This window comes from Salvia hispanica, chromosome 5 (assembly GCF_023119035.1).
Source record: "Salvia hispanica cultivar TCC Black 2014 chromosome 5, UniMelb_Shisp_WGS_1.0, whole genome shotgun sequence".
Taxonomy (NCBI): Eukaryota; Viridiplantae; Streptophyta; class Magnoliopsida; order Lamiales; family Lamiaceae; genus Salvia; species Salvia hispanica.
Genome location: NC_062969.1, coordinates 17,731,125 through 17,738,139, shown reverse-complemented (window position 1 = coordinate 17,738,139; position 7,015 = coordinate 17,731,125). Strand labels below are relative to the sequence as shown.

The 7,015-nt window shown below is 43.0% G+C and overlaps 1 non-coding gene across 1 annotated transcript; it reads right to left on the bottom strand.

Annotated features, from left to right (window-relative positions):
* Positions 1–391: 391 nt before the first annotated feature.
* Positions 392–497, bottom strand: LOC125191510. Its single transcript, XR_007171183.1, has one exon. It is a non-coding gene; the product is annotated as a small nucleolar RNA R71 (small nucleolar RNA).
* Positions 498–7,015: the final 6,518 nt, after the last annotated feature.

The window sequence follows — 7,015 nt, the reverse complement described above, 5'->3', positions numbered from 1 at the left end:
CCGCGAGGCTTTGGAAAAGAAGAACAAGGAAATACAACCCGTGATGAACATGTTCAATCATGGGAATATAATTACTTTTCCCGAAGGACCTCGTATTGATGCTAACAATTTCGAGTTACGCATACCCCTTATCCAAAGGATCGAGCAAACTCCTTTTGCAGGTAGGGCTACAGAGGATGCCAATCGCCATCTCTCTAAATTTGTGGAGATCTCAAACACTCTCAAGTTAAACGGTGTTGATGACGATGCCATAAGGGTAAGACTCTTCCCCTTTTCATTAACTGATTCTGCTAAAGAGTGGTTTGAATGCATGCCCATAGAAAAGGTCTCCACATGGAAGGACATTGTAGCTGCCTTCCTCGACAAGTACTATCCGCCAGGAACAATCTTGAAGCTCAAAAGTGAGATCTTCCAATTCATCCAAGGCCATGACGAGCCCCTCTACGAGGCATTTGCCGCTTCAAAGCTCTTATCCGAAAGTGCCCTAACCATGGCTTCACCGTGGATCATCAGGTAGGAATCCTCTATATTGGATTTAACGAGAAGATTTTTGCTATGGTTGATTCAGGTGCAAATGGAGGATTCTTAAGGAAGTCGGGTGAAGAAGCCATGGCGGTAATAGAGGAATTCGCCACCAGGGGGTGGTCGAAAGAAAGGCATAGCATGAAGAGGATAGCTGCAATTGAAGAGGCCGAGGAAAGTTCTTTTGCGAAGGAATTGGCCGAGCTTAGAGTTAGGGTGGACCAAATGGATACTGTTAGACTTTGTATACTAGAAATCACGTTTCGAGTGATTGAATACTGTAAAACTCTTATTTTATTTTCCAAGGTATAAAAAAGATTAGTTTTGTCATAACGTTGTTATGTTTTACATTTAATAGATGTTAATTGCATGTTTAAATGTATAAGTTAACTTAACAAAGTCTAAGTCTTTGTGTTAGTAGACCGGTTGTGGGCGGCGTCCACTTTAAGGTAACACGGTCAGTCCTAAACAAAGAAAAAGAAGAATTTCACAACCTAGATGGAATTAGACTATCCATCGTGAAAGGTTGCAATGTCAGTCCGCATATATCTAAGCCTTACTGAAATAAGATGACATTGGTATGGTATAGCACTGAACGGATCTAACAGCAAGACTTGTCCTTGGGCTATCTACTGAAAGGCGAGGTCTTGATAAATATTTGTTTCTTAATCAATGTAGGTTAGCATTGAGCATACGGTATTGATTATGCATTACTTTGACTTATCAAATGGTGCGGGTTTTTCGTAACCCAATAATCCCGATATATTGGGTAGTGGTGATTAATATCTAGCGGTGCTAGGATTGCTATTATATTGAATCGTGAGCGAGGTGAGTCCCGTTTGATAATGTCCTCAAGAGGAGCGTGAAACAAGGCTTTATTATTCGGAACCTAGGAGTACAATTTTTGTCTTCTTTATTTAAGTCCTAGCATTCTGGTGAGATCAGCCCACACCGATATTGAAGTACAGTTCGGGAACCAGAGAGAAGATCGTGGTCTAGTATTCGAAGCGTCACGTGGAGAAGCTGCTAGCCATCATCAATTCTTTGGAGAATTAACTAGGTATTATTCCTGCTCCGTAGAAAAACATGTTTTAGGTTTCAATATTCTTAAAGCATGATTATTCAAGTTATGAGCATGATACATGTGAGAATTACGCGAATAGTTTTTGTCTAAATAATCTGCTAAATAGATCTGATTATTATATGATTTATTTGCTCGATTAATAATTGCTAAATTATGATAATCAATGCATGTAAAAACCGCTCGCTTCCGCTGTCAGTTCCATCAGATACATCAAGGAAGGAGGATCCGATTCCACCGACCTCCATCATAGCGGTCTCTAAACCCGAAACTCCTGCCCCGATAGTGGAAGAGATCAACTACATGCAAGGAGGCGGTTCCAACAGAAACTACAACAACAATTATCACCATAATCAGGGGGCAGTAATTTCAATAATTTTAATGGAAGCTGACCTCATCCTAATCTCTCTTATTCTAACAATAATTACTTGCAACCCCCCACAAGATTTAGCGTTGGTAAAGGAGGAGTAGTTGAAACAACCAAGAAGGAGGAGAAGTATGACCAGGGAATGAACACGATCTCAACTGCCATAGCCAACATCAACACTCAAATGGAGCAAATCCAAAAGAAGTTGGATGAGGACAGGGCAAAGGCAGCCGCACGAGTGGATGACATCAACAAGAAGTGGGTGGCAAAGCAGAAAACTGGGGACTGCCCAGCCGCCGGTGGACCGCCGCAACCACTGCAGCAGGCCGCCGCTGAAGTACCGAATGGAGTCTGCCCAGCCGCCGACGGACCGCCGCACACCGGCGGCGGACCGCCACAGACAAGGCAGAAGCACCCACTCAGCAAGGACTCGTGCGGCACAATGGGATTGTGCTACCTTTCCAACCAAAGAGGAAGTTTAAGCTCGAAGAGCAGTTCAAACATTTTTTGAACATGTTTTGTAAAGTTCATACTAACATTCCTCTAGTTGAATCGTTGCAGGAGATACCTAAGTATGCAAAGCTACTAAGGGAGGCGGTGATGAGGAAGAGAAAGCCAACAAAAGCCGACCTTAAGCTACCGCATCATTGCAGCGAGATCATCCAAAAGGAAAAGGCAGTGCCAATTCATTATCCGATGCCGGATTGGAGAGGGAAAGGTTGACAAGGCCCCAACATTGGGCCACTCAAAACTTCAGACATAACACTAAGGTTGGCCGATAACTCGTCCATAAAAACTGTAGGTATGATTGAGGATGTCTTAGTAAAAGTCGATGATTTTATTTTTCCCACCGACTTTATTGTGCTTGACATGAAAATAGACAAGAACGTCCATCTAATCTTAGGGAGAGATTTTCTTGCTACTTGCAAAGCTTTGATTGATGTAGGTCGTGTCGAGATCACAATTAGCGATAACTATAGCCAATCCACCTACAAGATCGAGAGCAAGATGCTTAGGTTTGAGGAAGCAAAGCGGGCAAAAATGAAACGGCAGTGTAGGGCAATCATGGTCACGGATTTTAACAAACCCCAAGACCCCTTTGAAGTGGAGGATCCTACTACCTCCACTATTTACATTGTCAACGAGGTAAGACGTTCCCCTAAAAAGGACGATACTAACTCCTCTACCTCTATCCCGGAGAAGAAGAAGAAGAAGAAGAAGAAGAAGAAGAAGAAGAAGAAGAAGAAGAAAGAAAGAAAGCACCTAAAGAGGACCCCGAGATATATGTTATCAAAACCAATAAGGGGAAATACAAGTGGTGGAAGAAGCTAGGGACCAAGTTGCTCCCAATGCCAATTTTCAGCACTCGGGTCGCTGATCCGCCCAAGTAGTGGGCCACTTCAAGTCGAGCTAACGACTAAAAACAAAAGCGCTTGTTGGGAGGCAACCCAACTTCTTTAGTTTTGATCTTTTCTTTCTTTATTTTCGTTTTTCTATTATATATATATATATATATATATATATTTAACGCGTGGCGGTCGCCGCACTTAACACGGCGGTCGCCACACATGTTTTCACATGTGCAGGATAGGTTGGGCTTAGGGCAGGCTTAGGGCGGGCCGGAGGAACCACTGGATGGGCCGCGGCGGCCCGCCAAGAAGCGCAGTTTTTGAATGACCCGTGCGGCGGCCCGCTACGCAGCGTACGGCGACTGCTGCGCGCAGTCCAGAGACGGGAAATTCATATAAAAGGTATGTTTTCCATTCCTTTTTCCATTCCTTCTCAAATTCCTTCCTTGCACACAACCCCCATCTTTATAAATCACCAATTTCACACACCCACACTATCATTCTCTCAATTCTCTCCAAGTTTAGAGTTCTTCTCCTCCAATTCTCAATCAACACAAGGTATGAATCCTAACACAATTTCTGAGCTTTGTTTCACTTCTTTCATGGATTTGGGCATGTTTTGGATGAATTGTTCGGTGAAAACTCTTATTGTACGATGGGGGATGATTGTGTATACTTATTTTTGGATTTCCATGGTGATATTGTGTTTTGGTGATAGTTTGAAGCTTTGTGAATAGTGATTCCTTCTTGTTTATACTTGTTCATAAGTTGCAATCATGTTCATAGCATTGTGAGGCTATTATTACTTCCATGAATTGCAATACTTGAGTATTTCATAGAGATTGTTGATATGTATTGATTTATTGTTGATACGTCTCTGCATGGGGGATGAATTCACGTTGGGGGATGGATTTTTGTTTCCTAGTTTGGATGTTTATGTTCTACATGTTTCCATGCTACCATCTAGGAAGATATGACCACCTAGCTTGCACCTATATGTATATTCTTTGGTATTGCTTATAAGAGTGCAAGTTTGGGGGAACCTTTGATTTCCCATTGTTGGCATACTTTTTAAATATTGTATTTTTCTTTTGTAGGAAAATGGGATCAAAGGAAAAGCCCGAAAATGTGAAGAACTATGGCATTAGCCTTGCCTCGGACGAGCAAAAGGCTATGTGGAAGAAGTTGTCGGCGCGAGAGACGGCGCCCTCAAGGTACCCCCACGATTACCCTCTTCAAACTTTGGGGATCGCGGAGGAATTTTGGGCGTTGTGTGACGTGGGTGACGGGAACGGCCTTCGATACATGTTCGAGTGGAAGTGGCTGTCTTTTAGGAAGTATACTCTTGAGTTCCTAAGCTCGTTGAAAAGGTCACCAAGGACCGCCGGCAAAACATCCCGCTTAGCATCGACTTCCGCCTAGGCAACCGGTGGCACTCGCTTACCATGGAGGAGCTTTGCGGAATCTTCCATTGCTTCGATCCCAACCCCGAGGCCGACAATGAATATGACTTTGATGAGGTTTGGAGTGCGATGACGAATGAGCACGAGCACACGGGTTATGCCAAGTCTTCTTCGATCCGCAACCCGGTTTTGAGGTACCTCCACCGAGCTATGACCCAACTTGTGTTTGCTAGGGTCGATGGGGGAAGTGTCTCCCAAACGGAGTTGCATGTGATTTGGTACCTCCTCAACAAGAAGGGATTCGATTATGGAACCATTTTTACTATCTATGTGGACCGGATCACGAAGAAGGATGGAGGTGTTATATGTTGTGGGGGTTTGATCACGACGATCGCCGAGCACTTGGAGGTTTCTTTTGTCGGTTTGACGGAAGATGGCGGGGAGCGCTTTATCACTTATGAGGTGCTCTTTTCGGTGGGGTTGTTAAAGACCGATTATTGGGGTCAAGGATTTTTCTTACAAGTGGCGGGGGATCACTTCCCCGTTCCCATCCCGCAGTTGACTAAGGTCGATGTTTGGGGAAACCAGGTCAATTGGAAGCTCGACACCCTGGCGCACCGAAGAGCCATTGAGGCTAACCCCATTAATGGGGAATTTAGGAAGAGGAATATACCGGCTCGCATCCCCATCTTCGAGGCCGATGATGACTCCGCCTTCGATGCTATTGATCATTACAATGAAGAAGGGGAGCATTCGCACGCCCAAGAGATTCAAGTGCCGCCGCCGCCTCCCCAACATTGCCAAGAAGAAGAAGAAGAAGAAGTAGAGAAAGTATAGGGCCATCGCTGCCAAACCCGAGCATACCGCCGCCGCGGAAGGCCGAATCCCAATGATGAGTTTCAAGCAAACACCTCGACCCAACTAGGAGATATCTACTACTACATGCAAAACGTGTCCAACACTTGGGACACCCGTTGGGCGGAGCAACAAAGGGAGAACGCCTACAACCGCCAAGGATGGACGGCTCAAGGCGATTGGCGCACGGCGGAGCAAAAATTTTGGGAGCAACAAAGGTTAGAAGACGTGCATCGCCATCGTGAAATTGAAGAGATCCATAGGATGGCCGCCGAGGCTCGACAAAAGCGCCAAACCATGAGTGGCGACATTGCCTATCTTATTGGTGCATTCGACGATCTCAAGGCCCGCTTCCCTCCTCCTCCTCAAGATTGAAGAAGTCAAGCTTAATGACTTTAAATGAGCATTTGTACTATGTTTTTGGATATTTTAAGACAATTTCTTTTTATGTTTTTGACAATTTTTGCTTTAATTTTAAGTATTTTTGGTTTGAGGTTAATTTTTGTGCGTTGAAATTTTTTCGCAGGGTCTGACCTCTTCGTGGCGATCGCCGCATGTGCAGCGGCGGTCCGCCATCTGCTCGCTAGAACAATCTGTTGCTGCGCGGCGACCTCCGGACATGCCGCGGCGGGCCGCCACCTAGGCGCAATTTCCAGCGCCATTTTTCGAAATTTTTTGATTTTCGCCCCGTCAGGCCTCGACACGAAATTTTTCAAGGTACGTTTTTTTTAGTTCACTCACGTCCCTACCGACTCTACAAACTTATTTTACACTTTGTTGTAAATAAGTTTGGAGGGATGAAGTGGTGGACCGTGAGCTTAGATTTTTGTTTTAGGGTTTTTTTTTTGTTTTTCAAAACCCCGTAGGAGAATCTTGTGTTCTAAAAATATTTTCTTGAATCCATGTCGTGAACTTAACATGAAGAACTTAGAAACACGCATGCTTAGGGACGCATTTTAGATTTAATGCCAATGAGCTATGAAGCTCTTATTAAACACTTAGAATTTAATCATTCATTTAAGAAAAGCTCCCACTATTTTAATTATCACTTTCACAACAAAATAAATAAAATAATAACTAATCAAATAGTCAACTCTTGGCTTGGAACATTAAAATAAATTTAATGTGCACACTATATTTACTATACAAGAATTTCTAGTATTTATAATAAATACTTATCTTGTCTCTAGTTGAATTTAATTTACTTGTCTTGTAATCAATTATTGTGATTATTTTTCTTACACCTTTATTTGAACAAACGCGATCATAAGATCATTTTATTTTGTATTGAATCCATGTCGAACATTAATGTTCTATTGACTCATCAACAAAATAATGGTTCAAAAGACTTAAGGATTAAAGAAACTTAATAATCAATATTTCTAGAAGAAAACTTCATAATAATTGAATCAACAAATTTAATCACAAGTAAACATTT